Source organism: Ovis canadensis, chromosome 12 (genome assembly GCF_042477335.2).
Source record: "Ovis canadensis isolate MfBH-ARS-UI-01 breed Bighorn chromosome 12, ARS-UI_OviCan_v2, whole genome shotgun sequence".
Taxonomy (NCBI): Eukaryota; Metazoa; Chordata; class Mammalia; order Artiodactyla; family Bovidae; genus Ovis; species Ovis canadensis.
In genome coordinates, this window is record NC_091256.1 from 13621344 (window position 1) to 13646594 (window position 25251).

The 25251-nt window shown below is 51.2% G+C and overlaps 1 protein-coding gene across 3 annotated transcripts in view; it reads left to right on the forward strand.

The window, feature by feature from the left end:
• The window catches only part of NFASC (neurofascin), a 197777-nt gene that overhangs the window by 15043 nt on the left and 157483 nt on the right, over positions 1-25251 (forward strand). The window contains exon 1 of one of the 3 annotated variants that reach the window (XM_069544497.1): positions 18265-18430. The exons of the other annotated variants lie outside the window; for them this stretch is intronic. The gene's annotated coding sequence lies outside the window, so the exon portion shown is untranslated. Of the gene's footprint in view, positions 1-18264; positions 18431-25251 lie in introns of those variants that run through there. 3 annotated transcript variants of the gene reach the window in all.

Here is a 25251-nt window from a genome sequence, read left to right on the forward strand (position 1 = left end):
CTTTCTGCCCTCCCAGGTTTGTTTTTCTCAGCTCCCAAAGTGGAATGCTCAGGGGCATGCATCTGGTCTTGGAAGTAGAAGATGGTGCAAGAGCAAGGGTCTGGAGTCAGGCTGCCTGGGTTCCAGTCTGCCTCTCTGCTCATTAGTGGTGTGATCTTTGGCAGATAAGAAGCACCTGATGAAAGTGAGCTGCTGCTGTTACTTCCCCACCTTCCCGTCTGTAGCTTCATGCCCAGCCTTATTCAAGTACACCTAACGACTTTGGGGAGCAGCCAGAAAATATTTTTGAGCCTCAAACAGGTGCTCATTTGCGTGCTGGATACTGTGAGAGTTCCAGTGGAGAGGGAAGAGGCCATCTTTGCTCAGAAACCTTGTGCTCTAGTTGAGCAAGCGTTCCAGGCATCCGTGCGTGGTGAAGATGGCTAACTACACAAAGTGATAAAGGGGGATGCCAGTGCATGGTTTGGAGCACAGAGCTCTTGGAGTTTGAGAGTTCATTTCAGTCTACGGTAGCTTGGAAGATTCAAGGAGGTGATTCAGAGTGGAGCTTTGAAGGATGGAGCTGTGACTTTTTCTGTGTGCCTAGCAAGCTCATTAGATTGTCTCCTGTAAACAAGGGCCGATAGAAATTCAGAAGAAATGGATAGTCTGGTGATCCTCGAGCTCTAATTTCCTAATTTCATTTTGGCCACACCTACAAGGAGAAAGGGTGACGGGGAGAACGGATGGCTTCTCTAAGGCACAGACACAGCAAGGTAATCAACACAAGGTTTATCAATGAAACAGAGGCAGAAGTGAGACCACCTATCAGGCCAGAGTATGAGAGTTCATTTCCAATTATAAACCATTTCATTTCCCTTGTCTTGCTTCCTATAATCTACTTGTATCTTAATCATCTGCTTGCTACACTGAGTTAATACCCTAAGCTCATGATCGTTTCCGCTGTAGAGGTGGGGAAACCAAAGCATAGGGAGCTGGTGACCAGTTGAGGAAGCAGCGTGCATCACAGCAGAGGCAAGCCGCATTTTCTACCTGTGGATTCCCAGTCTGCTCTCTTCTGGGTGTGTCCTGGGACATGGGGCTCGGCTGGTGTCCAGCGTAAGGCAGGCCCTGGATCCCTCGGTGGGCGATGGCGACCAGCTCAAGCAGCTCTGGCCCAGAACGTCATTGACCATTGATACCCCCTCCCAGCTCTGGCAGGGCTTCAAGTCCTGGTCTCACCAGCCCTGGGACTTGGTGGCCAGGCCTGGGAAGGGCCCACTGTCTTCTTGCATCACCACTGGCTGTGTGGCTGCTGGCTGGCTGGCTTGTTCGGCTTTAACTTGTTTTGTGTAGATTGCTCTGAGCCCTGTATTCAGCTGCAGCTGGGCAGCTGGCACCTGCTCAACCTTGGCCCCAGAGTGTCCTAGAATCCTCTGTGGTACCGATGGAGAACTGCTGGCTCTGTGAGTGCGTGTGCATGCATGTGCGTGTGTGTGTGTGTGTGTGCACGTGAGTGGAGAGGGAGGGAGAGGATGGGTGTGTGTGTGTGTGTGTGTGTGTACATGAGCGGGAGAGGGAGGGAGAGGATGGGTGTGTGTGTGTGTGTGTGTGCATGAGCCGGAGATGGAGGGAGAGGATGGGTGTGTGTGTGTGTGTGTGTGCATGAGCGGGAGAGGGAGGGAGAGGATGGGTGTGTGTGTGTGTGTGTGCATGAGCGGGAGAGGGAGGGAGAGGATGGGTGTGTGTGTGTGTGTGTGTGTGTGTGCACGTGAGTGGAGACAGAGGGAGAGGATGGGTGTGTGTGTGTGTGCACGTGAGTGGAGACAGAGGGAGAGGATGGGGGTGTGTGTGTGTGTGTGTGCATGAGCGGGAGAGGGAGGGAGAGGATGGGTGTGTGTGTGTGTGTGTGTGTGTGTGTGCATGAGCGGGAGAGGGAGGGAGAGGATGTGTGTGTGTGTGTGTGTGTGTGTGCACGTGGGTGGAGACAGAGGGAGAGGATGGGGGTGTGTGTGTGTGTGTGTGCACGTGAGTGGAGACAGAGGATGGGTGTGTGTGTGTGTGTGTGTGCATGAGCGGGAGAGGGAGGGAGAGGATGGGTGTGTGTGTGTGTGTGTGCACGTGAGTGGAGACAGAGGGAGAGGATGGGTGTGTGTGTGTGTGTGCACGTGAGTAGAGACAGAGGGAGAGGATGGGTGTGTGTGTGTGTGTGTGTGCATGAGCGGGAGAGGGAGGGAGAGGATGGGTGTGTGTGTGTGTGTGTGTGTGCATGAGCGGGAGAGGGAGGGAGAGGATGGGGGTGTGTGTGTGTGTGTGTGCACGTGAGTGGAGACAGAGGGAGAGGATGGGGGTGTGTGTGTGTGTGTGTGTGTGCACGTGAGTGGAGACAGAGGGAGAGGATGGGTGTGGGGGTGTGTGTGTGTGTGCATGAGCCGGAGATGGAGGGAGAGGATGGGTGTGTGTGTGTGTGTGTGTGTGCATGAGCGGGAGAGGGAGGGAGAGGATGGGTGTGTGTGTGTGTGTGTGTGTGCATGAGCGGGAGAGGGAGGGAGAGGATGGGTGTGTGTGTGTGTGTGTGCATGAGTGGGAGAGGGAGGGAGAGGATGGGTGTGTGTGTGTGTGTGTGTGCATGAGCGGGAGAGGATGGGTGTGTGTGTGTGTGTGTGTGTGCATGAGCGGGAGAGGGAGGGAGAGGATGGGTGTGTGTGTGTGTGTGTGCATGAGCGGGAGAGGGAGGGAGAGGATGGGTAAGGAGGGTATTAAGCCTCCTGAAAAGCAGACCTCCTTCTTTATTGGGGGTTCCTCTGGGTGGAGGTAACTCAGAGCTGATGTGTGATTGTCAGGAACCCGTGTGGTTTTCTTCTTGCAGATGTGGGAAGCTGCCCTTGGTTCTCTGCCTGACCCCCAGTGGGAGGACAGGAAGTGTGGCGTGGTCATGAGTCCTGGCCATTAGTGGCCTGTGACCCTCCCCGCGCCGACTCCCCCCACCCCCGCCCCGGCTGTTGTCATAGCAGCAGCAGCAGTAACAGTAGCAAGAGTGAGCTTAGAATAATGGCAGTTTCCAGATAGTCAGAACTTACCCTAGGCTAAGGGCTTTTAATCAGTGTCTCCCCACTCAGGAAGCATTACTCTCACTGGCCCTGCTTTACGAGTGAGTGAAGGAAAGTTCGGGGAGCTGGATGGCTTTTCTCTGAGGTTCCTCGGCTAGGAAGCTGTGCACCGGGGGCTTCGATTCAGATCCTTTTGATCCCAGTCAGATTCCATCTAACGGAGCTCGCACCCTCCGGTGCCCTCCTGAAGGCCGAGGAGGTCCTTTCCCCCTGGAGAGCCCACTGTCGGCTGGACCACCCCCCGCTGCCTCCTGGTGGAGTGGGAAGAGGCACCCATCCGGCAGCTCATGGGCTCCTTGGTTCTGTGTCTCACGGGAGATGTGGCCGTCTGAGCTGGGGAGGCCCTCGCTCTGGGAGGGAGGAGGACGAAGCCTGGGGAAGGGACTCGCTCAGAGCTGGCGGCAACCTAGTGGCAAAGAGAGGGGTAGAACCCGGTCCCCCCACCGCCTGTTTGTCGAGCACCTTTCTAGCCCACGTCCACCCCCAGATGCCAGTGTGAGACGGTGGGGAGGAGGAGGGCCAGGCCAGCTGTCTTTTCCCTACTGGGCTGTCGGCTTGAATGGGCAGCGGAGATTCCGCCAGCTTCTTTTCCTTTGTGTTTGTTACCCACTGGTGCACTTGGGAAGTTGGGGGGCTGTAGAGGACTTGACTCTTTCCTGGCACTCCCCAACCCTCCTATTTTTTCTTTCCAGAAAATTTCACAACCCGAGTAGGTTCTGAGAGACCCCTCCCTGGCCGGGTGACGGATGCACCTCCATCTCTATCTGGAGGCAGGCCACTTTGGATTTTGCGCCTTCCCCTGGAGCAGTAGGCCTGGTGGCAGGGGGCGGGGCGTCTGGCGTCTTGGTGGGAGTTCTCAGGTTTGCCTCCTGAGGTGAAGAGCTCGCAGGATCCCTCCAGAGCCAGAGGGGCACAGTTGCGTTAGTCTCAGCTGTGATGTCAATAAGACGATGAATATACAGACAGGTGGGGCAACATGGGCTTTGGGGATTCGTTTCTGACTCTGCGTCTGTCTTCCTGTCAACCCACTGGAAACAGTTATTTCCTGGAGGGACACATGGAGACTCAGGGACCCAGAGCCCAACCAGGGAAATCTGGAGAACTCATCCTGTCCATTTCACCCATCCTACCTGAAAACCTATGCTACCTTGTAGCAGGGATCAGCAGGACTCAGTGGGTTGGATGCACTCCCCTTTGTTATTATTTTTTTAAATAACTTGTATTAAAATAAAACATATATACAGTAAAAGTATAGAAATCCACATTTTATGTTTCTTAAATGTAAGTTTTCTGGTTATAAAGGTAAAATTATAAAATTTGAAAAGCATTAACAAACCAAAACCCCCAAGCACTTAGAAATCACAACCATTAGGAGGTGATGTGTATGTTTTCAGTTGCTCTTCTCCTGGTTTGAGAGGTATTACCAGAAGTCGGCTGCTGGGAACAGAGGACACGGACAGGGTCCTGGAGGATCCTTTGCCCCTTCTCAGGATGTCTCACTGCTGGTCGCAGCTGCAGCCTAGCTTCTATTCTTCACCTGCAACTTAAAGACACAATCATCCCTGCCCCAGCTGTTAATAAATCAAATAATTAGTAGTAACACCATGCAAGCCATTATTTGAATTTTCCTGCATTGTTCAAAGTATAGAAGTCAGATGTGATGAGTTGGAAAGAGTCCCAGAGTACTGAGGGCAGGTGCGGCTCAGGGAGGCCAGTTGGCCTGGGTAAAGCCTGCTGTTTGGGTCTCCCGCTGGGGCCTGTGGACAAGGCTTTGAGGGCAGCAGCCCCTGAGTGGGAGGATGTGGCCCCACTCTTGGGCATGTCAGCTGCAGCCACTTGCAGCTGCGCCTCCCTACAGAGATCGCCTTCCACTGGGGCACTGAGTCATTTTACGTGGAGTGTTCAGAAAGTGCTTGGGGCTGCGACAACTCTGCCAGTGTTTGTGGATGCCGTCGTCATCCAAATCACCATCTCATTATTCAGGCTGGGATAGAAACTGTCAGAGCTGCAAGGGACCGTGAACACAGGCTAGTCTGTGATTCTCAGACCAGCCTGCGCTGCTGTACCCTGGATGGCCTCTGAGAACAGTGGCTACTGGACCCCGCCCCCACAGTTTCTGAGTCAGGCGTTCTGGGGCGGGGCCCTGAAGTGCGCATTTCTAGCAAGCTAGCAGCTGATCTGCTACTGCTGGTGCAGGGACCGAACTCAGAGGACGGCTAATCCAGTTCTTTCATTTTCGGAAGTGTGGGCCTGCTGTGGTCTGAAAGTGTGTGTGTCCCCGCCCCCTACCCCTGCCAAAGTATCTGGGTTGAAAACCTAATGCTTAAGGTGATTGTATTACGAGATAGGGCCTTTGGGAGTTCAGGAGGGTGGCACCCTCGTGAATGGGATTAGTGCCCTTACTTATGAAAGATCCCTGAGCTAGCTCTTCCCTTCCACTACGTGAGGATGCAGTGAGAAGGCCGGCGTCTGTCCCGAGAGAGGCTGCTCACCAGAACCTGACCATGCCGGCACCCTGACCTGAAACTCCCAGCCTCCAGCACCGTGAGAAGGAAGTTTCTGTTGTTTGTAAACCGGCCAGCCTGCGGTATTTTGTTACAGCAGTCGAAGGGGCTGAGACAGCATGGTGGACCACACTGTGTCCTGGGTCGCTTATGCTCCAGGAAGTGCCGGCAGCTGGGTCTTCAGAAGCTGCTTTCTTGATGAGATAGAAGCTGTCCCGACTCTGGAAAGGAGACAAGAACAGGCACCCCTTGACTCAGGGAGAGGCAGAAGCAGGAGTATACACCCTGACCCGCTGCGGCTTCATTCATTACTGTGATCGAGTACTGGCGGGGGGAGCTGCGCCTGGCTGTGGGGTGGCCCGCAGATGGGAGGGTCTGCGTGCTGTGCAGCTCTTTCCCGCTTCCCTCTCTGGTCCCCTGACAGGGCCTCGCCCTCAGATGGCTTTGCAGCCACCCTGGCACTGCCAGGCTCACAGGGAGAGCAGAGGACCCAGAGTCAGGAGCTGGGTCCCGAGCCTCCTCTGCCCCAACTCTCAGGTGACCTCAGCTAAATCCTTGCCTGGAGACCTCGGTTTCTTCACTAAAAAATTCAGTGTAGCGATAGATGAGGTTGTGGTTGAACAAGACCTTTTCCTACCTTGTGATTCTGAAACTCTGGGGACTCTCAAGTAGTTAAAGTGTTGTCTGACTTCATTTCTGCTTTTAATCAGTTAATAGCTCTATTCTGTTTCTTCCTCCTTAATAGGAGACAGATTGGGCTCTGCTGGTATGTGAGGGGTGAGGATTTGGAGGTTAGTGCTGTAATGTATTATCTGCTGAACCTTGCTGGCTGCAGGGTGCTTTTGCTCTCAGAGTTTTAATTTGCTTTTCTTCATAGTCATCTATGGTTTCTTTTATCCGTAATGAACCATGAGTGGAGACAGGAAACATATGGAATGTTAGAGAGCTAATGGGGAACACAGTAATAATTCTACAAATTTCCCTGAAGATGGTGGTTACCATATTGTAATCATTTGACCAGAATTTTTATATAGCACATCAAGATGTTTCTAGTACTCAGAAAAAGTGATAATTATACCTAAAGTGGCTTTTCATTCACTGGGAATAAACACTATTTACACCTATAAAAGAGAAATGCATGTAAATTAGTCTGAACACTTTTCTCTTACAGAAACAAAATTTCAAGCTTAACAGAGCAACCAAGAATAAGAAGTTCCAACTTCAGGATGTGAGAGCAGGTTTTGATTATTTTTATATCTTAACATTTGATTAAGTTACTATAATTTGTTCACCAAGCCCGACTTGATATAATATGCCATCTAAAAATGTGTCAACAGGGAATTCTCTGATGGTCCAGTGATTAGCAATGTGAACTCTCACTGCCAAGGGCCCAGGTTCAGTCACTTCTCAGGAAGCTAATATCCTGTGCCTGCCACGGCCAAAAAATGAATTTTAAAAAATGTGTGCTTTTTTTTAAGTCTAGTTAACCTGAACTAATTGGGCAACTTGTTAAGTTGGGAACGTGGAGAGTTCAATTTATTCCTACAATAACCATTATTAAGGATTGTGTTACAACCGCAGTTTATCAAATTTCTGATAGTAATCTAATCTAAGAAAAGGCAGAGGAATCAGAGATCAAATTGACAACATCTGCTGGATCATCGAAAAAGCAAGAGAGTTCCAGATAAACGTCTATTTCTGCTTTATTGACTATGCCAAAGCCTTGACTGTGTGGATCACAATAAACTGTGGAAAACCCTGAAAGAGATGGGAATACCAGACCACCTGACCTGCCTCTTGAGAAATCTGTATGCAGGTCAGGAAGCAACAGTTAAAACTGGACATGGAACATCAGACTGGTTCCAAATAGGAAAAGGAGTACGTCAAGGCTATATATTGTCACCCTGCTTATTTAACTTATGTGCAGAGTACATCATGTGAAATGCTGGGCTGGATGAAGCACAAGCTGGAATCAAGACTGCTGGGAAAAATATCAATAACCTCAGATATGCAGATGACACCACCCTTATGGCAGAAAGTAAAGAACTAAAGAGTCTCTTGATGAAAGTGAAAGAGGAGAGTGAAAAAGTTGGCTTAAAGCTCAACATTCAGAAAACGAAGATCATGGCATCTGGTTCCATCACTTCATGGGAAATAGATGGGGAAACAGTGGAAACAGTGTCAGACTTTATTTATTTCTGGGCTCCAAAATCACTGCAGATGGTGACTGCAGCCATGAAATTAAAAGACGCCTTACTCCTTGGAAGGAAAGTTATGAGCAACCTAGAAAGCATATTAAAAAGCAGAGACATTACTTTGCTGACAAAGGTCTGTCTAGTCAAGGCTATGGTTTTTCCAGTAGTCATGTATGGATGTTAGAGTTGGACTATAAAGAAAGCTGAGCACTGAAGAATTGATGCTTTTGAACTGTGGTGTTGGAGAAAACTCCTGAGAGTCCCTTGGACTGCAAGGAGATCCAACCAGTTCATCCTAAAGGAGATCATTCTTGGGTGTTCATTGGAAGGACTGATGTTGAAGCGGTAACTCCAGTATTTTGGCCACCTGATGTGAAGAGCTGACTCATTGGAAAAGACCCTGATGCTGGGAAAGATTGAAGGCGGGAGGAGAAGGGGATGACAGAGGATGAGATGGCTGGATGGCATCACCGACACAATGGACATGTGTTTGAGTAAATTCTGGGAGTTGGTGATGGACAGGGAAGCCTGGCCTGCTGCAGTCCATGGAGTTGCAGAGTCGGACACGACTGAGCGACTGAACGGACTGACTCACTGAATCTGATCTAAAACAGCATACTTTTAAACTTAAAAGTATGCAAAAATAATCAAATTATATCAGCATTTCCTTGGCATGATTCCATGCTAGAAAGATGAGAACCATTAACAAGAACAACCTGTAAGGTACCTTCTGGTTCCACTAGGATTCTAGGATGGTGTGGGGTCTGAAAACCATGATGAAGAATGTGACAGTTCTTCTAATGATACATCGGGGTTGGTGAACACAGTGTGCCCCCTTCCTCCTAGGTTGTTTATGGAGATGGGATTGGATGCAGTCTTTGAGGGTCCAGGTTTCAGAACTACAACAAGCAACATTCTGTCCAACTTACTTAAGGACTTCAGATTGGAGCAGAGAATTGGAGGGGATCTTAGATATCATCTAACCCTTTAAGAGCTGCCCCCAAATAGGAAGTGGAGTGAGAAGCCTTGCAAGAAGTGAACTCTGTGTCTTAGGAAGTGTTTAAGTAGAGGCCGGTTGACCCCAGGCCTGGGATGATGGCCTGCCCTGCTGGCCTGCACGGCTGGAGCCTGCCAGTGGGGCTCAGAAATGAGCTTGGCCAAATGGTTGCTGCTCTCCCCTCTCCCACCAGCTAAAAGCTGTCTTTGGCAAAGGTCAGTCCAGGGATGGATGGGTGTGGGACCTGGTCTTGGAACTCCTGGGAACACTGCTGCAGTGCTCCCTCTCGCCAGTCTCCTAGGCATGCCTTTGCTGGGTGAGCTGGTTGCATGCCTTCCGTGCCATCAGAATTTTAGCTGCATGTTTGAAAGAGGCACTAATGACGTCGTCTGGTGGCCATTAGGTGTGGAGCCTGGTGTAATGGCCCTTGGCCTTGGGACGCATCTGAGGCCTCACGTCGCCTACAGCATCCTCTGCTGGGTCAGTAGACATTGTCTCCCCGCCACTTCCTCCCAGCCTGGCTTGCTGCTTTTCTAACCACATTAACAGATGGGAAGCAGTGTCACAGAAAGTGCAAACCCTAGATAATCTACGGTCCACATTAGGGTTACGAATGACTGATTGCATGTCATTTTTGCACAGATTATCTCCCTTACCTTCTCTTTCATTGAGGCTGAAAATGAATGCTTTTATGTATACTTGGAACCCATATTGGAAGTGGGGTACCCACTGAATTCATTCAGGCTCAGAAGTAAGCTGTTTGCTGCAGATAATTGATTGCTTTTAGTTTCCCACAGTCACATTAGCTTATGTTTTTATATGTTAATCCTCTTCAGCTTTGGTCATTTCCTGTGTGTGTGTGTGTCTCCTCATATACCCCATTTAGACTTGACCTTCCTCTCCGAGCCCAGCCTAGAGCATCTTTCTGCATCTTTTTGTAGTCAAGACTCTGTAGCCAGCTCCCCTACTCTGGGGAGTGCAGTTTTAAGATGCAGCCAGCTGAAGCACAGGGGCTGTAACCCTGAGCCAGTCCTCTGTGTTCCATCCCTGTCCATGGGAGGCATTTGCTGTGTGTGTGTGTGCTGTATGCAGCTGTTCACACAGCGCACACCTCCTGGTATGATGTCAAGCCCAGCCAGCCCCTCCGCAGCTCACTGACATATTGAGAGAAGTCTCTGATGTTCTTGACCTGCCCACTTGGAGAGTGAGAAGGACTCCCCATGGTGAAGGTGTGAATGAGTTTCTCAGTGGGGTTCTCAGGACACACCCTTTCTGCCTGCTGTTCTGCTGGATGTCTGCCACCGCAGGAAATGAGGGGGCGCGGGGTGGGGAGATTGGAGACATAGGGACCACAGGAGAGCTGATCAGCTTCTTTCCTGCCCTTCTGGGTGGGGTTAGCAAGCTTCCTGACAGTCTCTCGCACCTAGACTTGACCATTAGCGTGATCTTGCTGCTGGACCGTTCCTCGACTGCCATGAGGCTGCTGGCTCCTCTCCGCCCTCCAGCTTTATGTCTCACCTGACCATAGCCTCTCAGCAGGAGCCCAGATCCTGCCACTTCTCTTTCTCTCGTTCATTCTGACCCTTGGGCGAGGACCATCCCACTGTGACTGGGGGTTGCGTGTAAGTGGCCCCAACTGCTTCCACTTTTCAAGCCAGGCCCCTTCATTCTGCGGCAGACCCTCCACCTGGGAGGTGCCAGACCCTCCACTGCAGAGATGAGCCCCTGTCTTGTGGGAAGGGCTGGCTCAGTAGGGAGCTTGGCCTGGGACTATGGGGCTCCGTGGCGTTGCCTCCCCTACCCTCCAGACCGGGAAATCCTCTAAGCTGACCTAATTACCTACATGGAGGAACAGTTTGAGGAGGGCGGGGACCCTGGGACTGGGGGTGTGCAGCACTCTGGGATTAACCTTTTGGTTGCTGCCGCCTGAGGACAAGTGTCTTCTTTCGGTTTGCAATCCTCGTGGAGGTGAACCCCTTTGGAGTCCTTCCAGCCTGGACAGTCCTCCCCTGTTCATTCATTCGTCTCAGGGATGCAGGAACCACAGTCCCAGCTTGGCATAGATCTGCTTTGAAAGTGGTAAAGTGTTAGTCACTCAGTCATGTCTGATTCTTTGCAAGCCCATGGACTGCAGCCCACCAGGCTCCTCTGTCCATGGTTATCTCCAGGCAAGAATACTGGAGTGAAGAAGCCATTCTCTTCTCTAGGAGATCTTCCCAACCCAGGGAGCGAACTCAGGTCTCCTGCATTGCAGGCAGATTCTTTACTGTCTAAGCCACCAGGGGAGCCCTTCAGTTCAGTTCAGTTCAGTAGTTCAGTCGTGTCCGACTCTTTGCGACCCCATGAATTGCAGCACGCCAGGCCTCCCTGTCCATCACCAACTCCCGGAGTTCACTCAGACTCGCGTCCATCAAGTCAGTGATGCCATCCAGCCATCTCATCCTCGGTCATCCCCTTCTCCTCCTGCCCCCAATCCCTCCCAGCATCAGAGTCTTTTCCAATGAGTCAACTCTTCGCCTGAGGTGGCCAAAGTACTGGAGCTTCAGCTTTAGCATCAGTCCTTCAAAAGAAATCCCAGGGCTGATCTCCTTCAGAATGGACTGGTTGGATCTCCTTGCAGTCCAACGGACCCTCAAGAGTCTTCTCCAACACCACAGTTCAAAAGCATCAATTCTTCGGCTCTCAGCCTTCTTCACAGTCCAACTCTCACATCCATACATGACCACAGGAAAAACCATAGCCTTGACTAGACGGACCTTAGTCGGCAAAGTAATGTCTCTGCTTTTGAATATGCTTTCTAGGTTGCTCATAACTTTTCTTCCAAGGAGTAAGCATCTTTTAATTTCATGGCTGCAGTCACCATCTGCAGTGATTTTGGAGCCCCCCAAAATAAAGTCTGACACCGTTTCCACTGTTTCCCCATCTATTTGCCATGAAATGATGGGACCGGATGCCATGATCTTCGTTTTCTGAATGTTGAGCTTTAGGCCAACTTTTCCACCCTCCTCTTTCACTTTCATCAAGAGGCTTTTGAGTTCCTCTTCACTTTCTGCCATAAGGGTGGTGTCATCTGCATATCTGAGGTTATTGATATTTCTTTCGGCAATCTTGATTCCAGCTTGTGTTTCTTCCAGTCCAGCGTTTCTCATGAGGTACTCTGCATACTTACCTGGGCACATCTCCGCTCCTCTTTCTCAGCGGGGACCCTCAGGTGATGGTGTGTTTAGCCAGAAGCCCCAGTCTGTCCTCCTGCAGGGTCCCCTTCCACCCCGGTCCAGGCAGAGCCATTCAGTCCCCTGGGGAGTGTCTGGAGAGACACAGGTTTCTGATGGACCCTCGCCAGGCCTGGCTGTGCTGACGCCTGCTTCTCCAGACCCACCGCCTTCAGGGATGCTGGAACCTGGGGGATTGCTGTGCGGGCCGCTCTCCGTGCTCATCAGGCAGTTATGGAGCATGTGCTTTATGACGAGTGCCTTCTGTGGCCTCATGCTTCCCAGGGTGCAGGATTCTTTCCCTGTGAGGCTGCTACATTTGACCTTCCTTACAGTGCTTGGAGAACTCTGACTGGGAGCCTAGAAGAGGGCCCCTGGGACTCAGGCTTAGTCAGTGAGGGAGGCATGGAGCCGGGATCAGCTTTCAGCCCGCCTGCCTCCGGGAATGGGCTTCTGCAGCACAGCAGAGGCTGTGTTAGGGCTCGGCAGATAGAGCACATGTGTGCAGCTCAGGGTCTTCCTCAAGGTTATAATCTTAATGTGGGAACGAGATTTACACACGCAGAAAAAGACTCAACAAGGCCATTCCATGCGCAAACATAACTGACTCAATTGGCAGCTGATAAACCGCAGTGGGGTTAGGAGGGAGGAAGTCCACCGTTGACTGGGGTCGTTGAGGAAGGCTTTGTGGAAGAGTCAGGTTGTGAGCTCGATGTGCAAAGATCAGCAGTATTTTGATGCGTGGAGAAAAGGAGAGAGGATGACTAATAGGCAGAGCGAGAGGGACGAGTGAGGAAACCTGTAGCAGCAGGGCAGGATACGTGTGTGGGGCAGGGAGGCCGAGCAGTCCCTGCTCGTGTCTCTGTGTGTGCTCGCACGAGTGGAAATGTCTGGGAAGCACCCGCCAAGGTAGCGAGACTAGACTAACTACCCATATACCTAGGGCTTAACTTAAAAAAGTAATCTATTGAGAGGCAATTTGCGTGACATAACAGTTTCAAAGTGGTGTTTAGTAGATTCACCGTGTTGCCCCACCACCTCTTTCTGGCTTCAGAACTCTCCCATCACCCCAGAAGAGCAGCCCATACCACTGAGCGCTTGCTCTCCATTTCCCCCTCCCCCGTCCCTGGCAGCCTTCCATCTGCTTTCTGTCTGTATGGATTGGCCTGTCCTGGACATTCCATATCAGAGGAACCATGCAATGTGTAGCCTTTGGGGTCTGGCTTCTTCTCCTTGGCTTTCACTAACCCACATTGTAGCGTGTATCGTCCCTCCTCATGGCTGAGTAATATTCATCACGTGCATATATCATAACCTGTTTATCCATTCAGCCGCTGGTGGGCTTTTGCACTGTTTCACCTTTCGGCCCTTGTGAAAGGCCACTGTGAAACTGTGCACACGCGCTGGTTTGGGTGCCTGTTTTCAGTTCTGGAGGTGTCTGCCTAGCAGTAGAATTGTGGCTCATGTCATTTATGGTTAAGTGGCGGAGGAACCAGCAAACGGTTTTTTCCCCCGGTCGCCCCATTTTGCGCTCCTGCAGTGATGCCCCGGGATTCCAGTGACTCACGCCTCCCTCCTGGTGCTTGTCCTTTGACCTGAAGATCGCCCTGCGCAGTTTTACACCCTGGACTCCGAGGAGCAGGTGCTTCTTTCTCCCAGTAGGACTTAAGCCTGCTCACCTCAGGCTGGAGGCCCTGGCCGCTTCTGGTTCTTGTCATCCCTTGCTGTGCACTGGTTCTGCCCACAGGGCAGCCTTGTGTTCTTCAGGTTAGGGCACGGGGCCCCAGGAGGTGGGGTGACTCTGCTGTGCTCAGCCCAAGCAGAGGAGCCCGGGATGCCTGCAGCAGCCTGCCTCCCCGGCACTGAGTCTGCCGGCCACTTTCCGGGCTGGGCCGTCCCGTCTCCCAGCCTCAGGCCCCTGGAAGCCCGCTGCATGGACACGTGGCACCTCTGATTTCTCTGACTCTGCTGCTGAGATGATGTTTCCATTTTGGTTGGCACCCCAGAATGGCAGCTGGCTTTGAGGAGGTCCTGTTTGGGTGGCATATTGCTGGGACAGCCATAACGAAGTACCACAGACTGGGTGACTTGAACAGCAGAAGCTTGTTTCCTCCCAGTTCTGAAGCCTGGAAGTCCTAGGTCAGAGCAGCAGCAGGGCCGGCTTCTCACGCGCCTCGCCCTCGGCTTGGGACGGCCCCCTTCGCCCCGTGTCCTTGCTTGCGTTTCCCTCTGCTCCTGCCTGCGTCCTGCCTTCTGTTCTCATAAGAACACCAGTCATGCTGGGTTCGAGCCCGCGCTAAGGACCTCATTTTACCGTAATTATCTCTTCAGGAGGTCTGAATTCTGTCCCATTCTGAGGTTCTGGAGGTTCGGACTTCAGCATAAGAGTGTTGGGGGCCGTGGTTCAGCCTGTGACGGGTGGAGAGGGCAGCCAGGGTGAGAAGGACGGGGGCAGAGCGGTGCGGGGAGGGCCTTGGGGGCCTGTGATGTCTCTGGGTTCCTGTTTGGTTCCTCTTTCAGCCAAACGCAGAACAGGTGGAGGAGGGGAGATGAATGGCGGCAGCCTGGAGGGCACTGGGGGCTGTGGGCAGGCGGGAAAGCAGTGTCCGCAATCAATAATTAATTCCTGGGTGCCACGCAGGAGGGCGTCGTCATGGCAACGAGCTGTGCTGGCCTGACAGTTGCCTCTCTGAGCTGCCCCTCCCCTCTCAGCTCCTCCCGCCCTCCCTCGCCTTCCCCTCGTTTTTCTTGTGGGGATGTTGTCCTCACAGGAGCAGTAGCAGCCCTGTCTCCATCCCCGCGTGGCCGCGGTTAGGGGGAATGATCAGGGCCTGACTCCTTTCTCTGAGGTCATCCCGCTGCCTTTTCAGCTGCCGGGCCCCTCGTGCAGGCGCCCTGGGTGCTGCTTTTTCTGCCGCCTGTTTCGCGCTACACCTCGCCGTCTCCCAGCGAGTGGAATGAATCAGCTCCTTGTCACGCTCGCTGTGCTTGGAGCTGCCGTCCGTGGGGAGGTCCCTTCGAGGCTGGCTGCTGGGCAGTGCCTCCCCTGCCTGAGGCATCCTTGCACGGCAGTCAGCAGCGACAGAAGTTGGTCCTTCATTCCTTTCTCCCGACCTCAGGGGACTGGAAGACACCAGAAGCACGCAGGAGGTCTGTAGTCCCCCCTGGTGCTGAGTGTGCAAGGCGTGAAGGCGGCCTCCGGTAATCCCTGAGTCAGGAGGAGGCCTCGCATGCCTGGGTCGCTCTCCCGTCTTTCCCAGAGCCTGGGTCTCAGGTCCAGCAGCTGCACTGAGCTTTAGCCAGAGAGACAATTGAATTTTAAAGTTACTTTTCATATGCGCTACAATTCACTGCTTCCCCAGTTCACTGACTGTCACAACTAATAAGGGATCCGGGTTGGTAATAACCATTTAAGACTTAATGTTATTAGTCTTGTAATTGCTGCTAAGGGTCTTGTCTGTTCTCTGGATTTGTAAATCCTCACGCATGAAGATTAGGAAAACATACCCCTAAGCTGGAGGCTGCCGGGGGCCGGTGGTTGGAGAGCAGCCTCAGCTGCCTGGCTGGTGTGTGTTTCCTGCTCAAGCCTGGAGCTGGCCATGCAGAGAGGCGCCAGGAGCGTCCGCGAGCCCCTCAGGGAGCTGGCGGAGGAAAGGGGGGTTGCCTTGCAGAGCAGTGTGGCCTGGGTTGCCCTCCTGACAAGCAGCTGCTGGTGGAGGGAAGAATCTCATCTGCAGGGAAGGACAGCTCCTTCCCTGCCCCCAGCCCAGCCCCCAAGCTCCCTGCGCTGATGACCCAGAAGAGACAGGAGTGCTGTCCTAGGCAGCCAGTCAGGATGCCGCAGGCAGAGGTGAGAGTCGGCAGGGAAACCAGCTGAATTAGAAACGCTCTCCTCTGGCTTTGTCTTGGGAAATGTCCCTGCTTCTCACCACAGGGGATCTTTTGTCACACGTGGCTTGAGCTGCGTCTGCTGCGGGCTGGCTGGTGGTGGTGGTGGTTGCACCCCGCACCCCTCCTCTCGCACCTGTGAGGCTCTCGGCCCTGCTGCCTGTGCGCTCCGCCAGCCCTCGCCAGCACCGCTGCCCTCTGCAGACTGCTTTCTTGCCAGAGGTGAGCGTAGAAACCCTGCCCACTTACTTCTTTTGTCTTTTTCTCCTTTTCGTAGAATACCCACAACATAAAATTGACCGTTTTAAAATACACAGTTCCGTGGCATTTCGTTTATTCACACTGCTGGGTGGCATCACCACTGTCTAGTTCCAGACCCCTTCCATCACTCCCATCGCCCCTGGCCATCTCTTCTCCGCACACGCCTCTTCTGGACATTTCATAGCAATGGAATCGTGTGCTCTGCGGCCTGTTGTGACTGGCTTCTTTCACCTAGCACGATGTTTTTAAGGTACGTTCATGCTGTAGCAGGTCCTGTGTGGCTCTATACTATTCCATCTGTGTACACCACGTTTTGTTTATCCGTTGATCTGCGGGTAGGCATTTCGTTTCTTGTGAATGGTGCTGTCACGAACATTTGTGTTCACGTTGTTGACTGAGCACTTGTTTTCAGGATCCTGGCATGTATGCCTGGGAGTGGAGTTTCTAGTCCGTGTGTTTAACTTAACGAGGACCCGCCAGACTTTGCCCGCATCTCTGCATGTCCCAGTCTCTGTCTTCTTTAGAGAGCGGGCAGCCTGCTCCCTGTGCCCACTCTAGGCCGTTGGCTTTGGCAGCCACTTCTGGAAAGTTTCTAGTTCCATGGACGGAGGAGCCTGGTGGGCTGCAGTCCATGGGATCACTACGAGTCGGACACGACTGAGCAAATTCACTTTTACTTTTCACTTTCATGCATTGGAGGAGGAAATGGCAACCCACTCCAGTGATCTTGCCTGGAGAATCCCGGGGGTGGGGGAGCCTGGTGGGCTGCCTTCTCTGGGGATTGTACAGAGTCAGACACGACTGAAGCGACTTAGCGGCAGCAGCACCCAGCCAGACACAGTGACGTGAGTGGATACAGCAAGGGATCTGTGGGGACAGTAGCGTGATTTCAGATTGCTCTTAATTGTATAACCAGATCTTACTCATTCACACATGTGTTGTCCTCCAAAACTGCACCATTTGAGGGCTGTGTATTTATCCCTATAAGGGGGCCAGTGCTCAGAATCTTGTTTCATCCTGCTAGGAATAGTCTTCAGAGATCTATCCTCGATAATAGTAATTCTCCGCTTTTAACATCAAATAGTATTCCCAACTGCGTCACCAGCTGTCTTTCCCATTCTTAGCCCTATCTTTCAAGCTAAGAAAAAAAATCGAATCTACCCACATAGGATAAACATTTGCCACCTTGGGGGCCCATCAAAAGTTATGCTATAGGCTTTGAAAGCAGTTCCAAAGAGAAGCTTCAGGAATGTTCTAAGGACAGGCAAGTGCATTGTTGGAATATGTATATAGCCTCCCAAGGGGACTTCTTGGAAGGAGTCAGCAGTCATCCGAATGTAAAAATTCTGGTGTGTTCATTTAAAAGATCAGTCAGAAAGCCTTATAGGCATACACTAAAAAAGATGATGTGAATAGTTATTGAATTATGTACCCCTCCAAGATACCAAGAAAAATATGCATTTTAGGAGTTTTAGAGAGACCAAGTCCAAAATATAACTTGGGAATGTGGTGGGCTGCTAAACACAAAATAGCATTGCCTAACTGCTGGGGAGGAGGGGTCAGTGGGGAGCCCCGTCTTCATGAGGGTCGGTGGGGCAGTTAGGTGTTTGCAGTCATTGGTCTGGCTGGGAAATGAACTATGCACAGATCATTCTCCCCCTTAAGGGGCAGTGTGGGAAGGGAGACTGGTGATGGTGCAGGTGAACTGGTACCTTGGCAAGTGGAATTTTAAAAATTTTTAAATAGCACATCTCTTGCCGTCTATCTTCCCTGGTGGCTCAGACGGTAAAGCATCTGCCTACAGTGCAGGAGATCCGGGTCCAGTCCCTGGGTCGGGAAGATCTCCTGGGGAAGGAAATGGCACCCCACTCCAGTATTCTTGCCTGGAAAATCCCATGGATGGAGGAGCCTGGTAGGCTATAGTCCATGAGGTCGCAAAGAGTCGGACACGACTGAGCGACTTCACTTTTCACTTTTGCTTGCTGTAGCCTGAACAATCCAGGGCTTCTCTTTAAAGGTTAAATATTTCAGCCAGCTTTGGAAGTTTGGCAAAGAACTCAGGGCAAAGGCCCTAGGCCAGTGTGCTGGATATATTTTACCTACTGGGTGACAGAAGCTGAAGTCAGCAGTGAAGAGGGTGGAACTAAAGACATCTAGAGAGGGGCCTGGAGGGAAGGTGCTGGGTCAGAGACAAGCAGTCTGGTTCTGAGGAGATTTCAGACGCATGTTGGAGGCTGGTGACGTGTCCCAGTTCTGCAGCCAGGCCCAGGAAGTGAGTGACAAGGTCGGTGGAATTTCACAAATAGATCCCTCCACCACTGCATCATCACAGTAACTCACTCAAAAGTTTGCAGAGTATCGCCCTCTGGGGAAATAGCGCTTCTGAAATCTTCTGTCTTTGTCGCATTTATCCCTGACAGGCATTTGTTTGTAGTCGGATGTTGATGGGTTTGGCAGCCAAGCAGGGGAGGGTGCTGCAGTGATGTTTGAAAATATCTTTTTCATCGCTGTAACTATGTGTGTACGTGTGTGGCACGAGATTTGCCATTTTAACCGTTTTAAGTGTACTGTTCCTGGCATTTAGGATATTATGTGATACAGCTGTCACTGCTCTCTATTTCCAAAATGTTTCCACTACTCCAGTGGAAACTCTGTAAACACTCAGCAGCAGCTCCCCATTCTCTGCTGCCCCAGCCCCTGGCGGCCTTAACCTACTTCCTGTTTCTGTGAATTTGACCACATAGGTCCCTCATGTAGGCAGAATCGCAGCGTCTAGACACAGCATTCATCACTTTGTGTCTCGCTTGCTTCACCTGGCGTATTTTCAGAACTCATCCGTGTCTCCGCATGACTCAGAGCTTCATTCCTTTTTATCGCTGGGTAATATTCTGTAGTTTGGATAGACCACATTCTTTTTAATCCTTTCATTCATTGATGAACTCTGGTGTTTTCCCCACCATTTGGCTATTTTGAATAATGCTGTGATGAACACTGGTGTGTAGCTGTCTGTTTGAGTTCCTGTTTTCAGTGCTTTGGGTGTGTCTGTGGGACTAGAATTGCTGGATTGCATGGTGATTCTGTGTCTAACTTTTTGAGGAACTGCCAAACGGTTTTCCGCGGTGTCTGCACCGTATTGCCTTCCCGCCAGCCGTGTGGAAGGGTTCCACTTTCTCCACCTCACCAGCACGTGTTACCTTTCATTTTGCTGATTATGGCTATGCTAGTAGGTGTGGAGCAGTATCTCTTCATGGTTTTGATTCGCATTTTCCTAATGGTTAGTGGTATCAAGTGTGTTTTCATAGATCTTATTTGGAGAAATGTCTTTTCTAATCCTCTATTTGTTGTTTGGCTTTTTTGTTGTTGAGTTTTAGGAGTTCTTTATATGTTACGGATGTTAAGATTTTATCAGATATGTGATTCGCAAATATTTTCTAATCTGCCGATCTTTTCACTTTATTGATGATGTCCTTTGATGCATATAAATTTTAAAGTTTCATGAATTCTGATTTATTTCTCCTTTTGGTTTTTTTGTGCTTCCACATCTAAGACGCTGTTACAAAACCCAGGGCCATGAAGACATATTTCTAGTTTTCTTCCAGGAATTTAATGGTTCTAACTCACACTTACGTCATCGGTCCATTTTGAGTTAATTTCTGTGTATCATGTGGAATAGGGATCTAAAATCATTGGTTTTCGTGTGTAAGTCCAGTTGTCCTAGCACCATTTGTCGAAGAAACTGTTCTTTCTCCGTTAAGTAGTTTTGGAACTCTGGTCTAGAATCAATTAGTCATACGATCATCAAAAAATGCACAAACAACAAATGCTGGAGAGGCTGTGGGGAGGAAGAACCCTCCCACGCTACTGGTAGCAGTGTGAATTGGAATAGCCACTCGGAGAACTGTATGGAGGTTCCTTAAAACACTAAAAACAGAGCTACCATGCTTCCCTGCCATCCCACTCCTGGGCATCCATCCGGAGAAGGACACGATCCGAAAGGATGCATGCGCCCGTGCCCATTGCAGCACTGTGTGCAGCAGCCAAGATGTGGAAGCGACCTGAGTGTCCACCGACAGAGGGATGGGTGAGGAAGTGGTGTGTGTATCCAGCGGAATATTACTCGGCCATAAACAGAATGAAATAAAGCCGTTTGCAGCAACGTGGATGGACCTAGAGAGTGTCACACTGAGTGAGGTCAGACAGAAAAGGAGAAATACTTCTGACATCCCTTCTATGCCTAAAAAGAAATGATACAAATATACTTACAAAACAGAGACTCACAGACTTAGAAAACGAACTTATGGTTGCCGGGGTAAAGGATAGTTAGGGAGTTTGGGAAGGTCCTGTACACACTGCTATATTCAAAATGGGTAACCAATGGACCTCTTGTACAACTCTGCTCAATGCCATGCGCCAGCCTGGATGGGAGCGGGGTTTGGGGAAGAATGGACACATGTATATGTACGGCTGAGTCCCTTCGCTGTTCGCCTGAAACTACCACAACATTGTTAATGAGCAGGCAGATTCTTTACCAGCTGAGCCACCAGGGAAGCCCAAGAACACTGGAGTGGCTAGCCTGTCCCTTCTCCAGCGGATCTTCCCGACCCAGGAATCGAACTGGAGTCTCCTGCATTGCAGGCGGATTCTTCACCAGCTGAGCTATGAGGGAAGCCCAATCAGCTATATCCCAATGCAAAATAAAAAGTTTATAAAGTTTGAAAAAAAGATCAGTTGGCCAGAGACGTGTGAGTTCATTTCTGAACTCTAAATTCTGTTTTGTTGGTCCGTCTCGCCTTGTGCCAATACGGCACTGATTTGATTGCTGTGGTTTTATCCTGGTGGTGGTGCTTGTTTAGTCACTAAGTTGTGTCCGACTCTTGCGACCCTATGGACTGTAGCCTACCAGGCTCATCCATGGGAATCCATGGGATTCTCCAGGCAAGAATACTGGAGTGGATTGCCATTTCCTTCTCCAGGAGTTTTGCCGTAAGTTTTGCAGTTCAGAAATGTGAGTCTCTGATTTGTTGCTGTTCTTCAAAATTGTTTTGGCCCTTCAGGTCCTCTCACAAGTCTGTATGAATCTGAGCACAGTCAGCCACTGCTGAACAAACTTTTGTGTGGATGAGAGTGCTGACTTCCACTGGGTGAGCGCCCAGAGGTGGGACTGCCGGACTGCAGGTGTTAATGTGCCTGGCTTTAGTGCGCGCTGCCCAGCAGTCTTCCGCAGTGACTGCCCCCGTTCCTGCTTCCGCCAGCAGTGTACATGTTCCAGTTACACCACATCTTTTCCAACGTTTAGTACTGTCAATTTTTTAGTCGAATTTTAGCCACTCCGGTATATTGGCCCAAAGTATGAGTCAAACACCACGCTTATTCTTGAATTCTTTGCTCAGGGGCTCTTTCTCCTGGCACCAGGCCTTGAAGAGTACTCCTTGCTCCCTTCCCCATCACCGTGAGCCAGGGTCTTCCTCTGGATGCTGGAGATCTGGCTGGTGGGCAGGCAGAATGGGCTGCAGAGTTTCACCCTCCCTGGGGAAACCTCGGGATGGGGAGTGTGTGTGTAGGGTTGCTGAAGGAAATTTGTAACTGGACTCTGCCCTGGCTGCAGCAACAGATGGTGTGTGTTCCAGTGTGGACAGGGCTTTGGAGCTGTGCCCAGCTGCTGAGAGAGGTCGGTTGTTAGGTAACCATGCTTCACAAGAATGAAGAAGCTGGCAGAACTGTCCCATCTGACCTTGGGCACTTGCTCCCAGAGGCGGCTCCTTTAGGCACAGAACCTGAGACCACAGAGGCTAATAATAGGTTTTCCTAGCCCTGCAGCTCACCAGCGCTAGAGACTTGCAGGCCTTTATCTTGTACTTGCCCGGTTCTAAAGACTCCAAGACAGTACATGTCATTTCCATTTTCAGCTTGCTGGGTAGCTAAACCCAGTGAACGCTGGCTGCAGGCTCTGTGCACCAGATACTGAACCAGGCACTTAGGGAGCTGCAAAGAACTGGGTGAAGTTCCTGACTCTAAGTGCTTCATCATCCAGTAGTGGAGGAAATGCCTGTGCCCATCATTGCAATGAAAGGGAGGACGGGATCTGTGCTTAGGGAGGGATATAAGGAATTTGCTTGGGAGCCGGAGGCAGGAATGGTCACATCTTGCTAGAGGATAGGTCTGGTGGCTTCCTGGAGGAGGTGGCATTGGCTCTAGGCCTTAGAGGATGGGCAGGATTTTGCTGGGTGGGGCAGACAGGGTAAAGGAACTCCAGGCAAAGAAGCAGAAAAAGCAGAGATAGAGATGGTCCATCTCAGACATTTGGAGAAAAGCAAGCGTAGCAGATTACTGGGTGTTGATGAGCTCCCTGGGTGTTAGCCTGGGAGAGGTGGGTTTTATTCTTCAGAAGCAGGGTTTGCAGGTGGCCGATTCATGCAGTGCTGTTCCTGACTAGAGAGCAGCAGGGAGACCCTGGGCCTGTCCCACCCTCTCCTGACCCTTCTCCACACCCATGTGCAGACACACATAGAAAGATGGTACACACATCAGGATAGACACACATACCCATAAACATGCACAGAGGAGCCAGGACCCACACATGTGTGAGATTAACAGACCCACACATCAGAACACATATCCTTCCATTGGAACTTACACACACATATTTGTACTCACATACCTACACGATGATGCCAACCCATAAACCCAAGGAGCACACATCCCATACCATGCATGTGTGTTGAAACACCTGTGCACATGCCCAAATACCCACACATATTGAGTCACACTAGAGTTGCACGCACAGACCACTAGACAGACATTCTGGGACAGTCACACACAAGCTCACCAAGCCAGGCATGTAGGTATGCACTGAGATGTGCATACATTGAGACATCTTCACGCAGCGAAGGGTGCTCACACTCATGGGGGCGCACGTGTGGGAGTCAAAGCCCTCCCCCAGGTGTATGCCTTCACACAGACTCACAAATGCACACTCACACATAGGCACAGCCACAGACAGATCCGAGTGGCACAGTCCTGGGCTGGCTGCTCTGGGAACACCTGTCCTCCTCATCCCAGCCTCACATTGGAGCGACTGGCTTCCTGCCGGCCGCCTGCAGCCGCGTGCACTCCTGGCATCTCGGCCCTGGATGAGCCCTCAGAGGCTCTCCTAGCCCGTCTCCCACTCCCTGTGGGCATTTTTCAACTGTCGTTGGGGGTCTCCCAGCTATTGCTTAACCACTTTAAGGGAAGTATTTCTTGACAGCAAGTTTAGTAGAATTTGCTTTTCTTTCTAGGAAGTGAGGATTCTGTGCCTGGAGGTGAGGCTGAACCCTTCGCCACAGCAGTTAACAAATGTGATGTGAGGACCTCAGGCGGGGACTCAGACCCGCCCCGAGCCTGCAGTTCCTATGCACCCTGGGTCACGCTCTGGCCGAGTTGCCAGTCCCCAGACGGTTTCATTGCTGACTGTCCTGGGGTGGAAGAGTGGCATTCCAGTCCTGCCAGCAGGGGCTGCAGATGGCAGAGGGGTGCTCCTGATGGCTGGGGGCGAGGGGCTTCTTCCCCGGGCACAGCAGCCCAGCTGTTATTCCAGCCTAAGCGGACGTGACCCACAATCCGGCCGGCCGCCCCGCAGCTCTCTGCCGTCTCCTGCTGGCCCCCCTCTGGCTTCCCACCCACCCCACCCCTGCTCTGCCCTGGGCCATCACCCCGCATCCAGAAAGGGCACAGACACCGAGAAGAGCCACAGACACCGAGAGCAGGAGAGGTGGGGCAGGGAGCGCTGCCCTCCGGGGGCACCCCGTCTGGATGCTTGTCTGGCTTTCTCAGTCTTTCTCTCTATTCCTCTTCAACGTGGGATAAATCTGGTCCCTCCAGTCACCCCTCCCTATCCTGCTGATGTGCAGGGGGATTTGCTTCTGCCCCTCATCTGAAAGGTGCCCTTTTCCAGCTCTGAACCTTAGGCCACACCTTCCACTCTGGCCTGGCCCTTCTCAACGATCCTTCTGAGACTTTCCCACACTCCACTAGCCCCACGTTCCTCACTGGCAAGAGAAAGGGCCCTAAGCATCCCCTGGGGAATGGCCAAGCAGGAGGCAAGTTGTGGGGCTGAGGGAGCCGGCCCGGGGCTGGGTTATCACCTGGCCGCTCAGTGTGGGGCGGCCGTGGGAAGGGAAGGTCCAGGGTCCAGAGGGGCTTCCCCGAGGGAAGTCGAGGCAGGGGCCAGGGCTGCCCTGTCTCTGGGCTGGGGGCGGGGCCATCCTGTTGCACATACTTTTCGTCCACCAGAGCAATTTATGTTCCTTGCAGAAAATTTAGGAAATGTAAATAAACACAAAGCAAAAATGCAAATTATCTATAGTTGCACTATTCAAACATAGCCATTCTTACCCTATTTTTTAAATCTGCCTTTTTTTCACTTTTTCATATTATTAAGACATCCTGCATTCTCTCATCATTTTAACAATTATGTAATATTCTGTGGCCTGCGGTAGTAGTAAGAATCGAAGCTTTTTTATTTTAAGCATTTACCTTATTTATCAGGTACTGTCGTTGTTGAATTGATTGATTGTTTTTTTATGCCAATTATACAAATAGTGAGGCATAGAGAGGCTCAGGAATTCGCCTGAAATAACACAGCCAGTAAATGGCAGAGTCAGAATCTTTGTTTCCATAGCCCACAGCCTGTCAAACCATGGAGCTGCCATAATGTGGTTACCATTTCCCCTAGTGATGGCTGTCTAGGGGTCTTCTAATTTTTTACCTTTATAAGCAATACCCTGATAAACATTGTGTGACGTATCTAATTAAACTTGATTATTTGCTTAAGATCTACTCCTAAAATGGAATTTACAGAACAAAGGGCATAAACGTCTTAGAGACATTTGAACGTATCTCTAAGCTTTCCCCCGGAAGAATGTTACAAGGGACTCGCTCACCAGCAGGCTAGGAGAGCTTGAGGGAAAGCCTGACCTTCTGAAGTCTGGCCCTCTTAGGGGGAGCAGGCTGGAGCCGTAGCCTGGAGGTGGCTTCCTGCGGGGTGGTTGGAGAGACTGGAGACATTTAGCCCAGAGGAGACTGGAAGTTTTGGCAGAGGCTACACGCATGGCTGCCATCAAATGT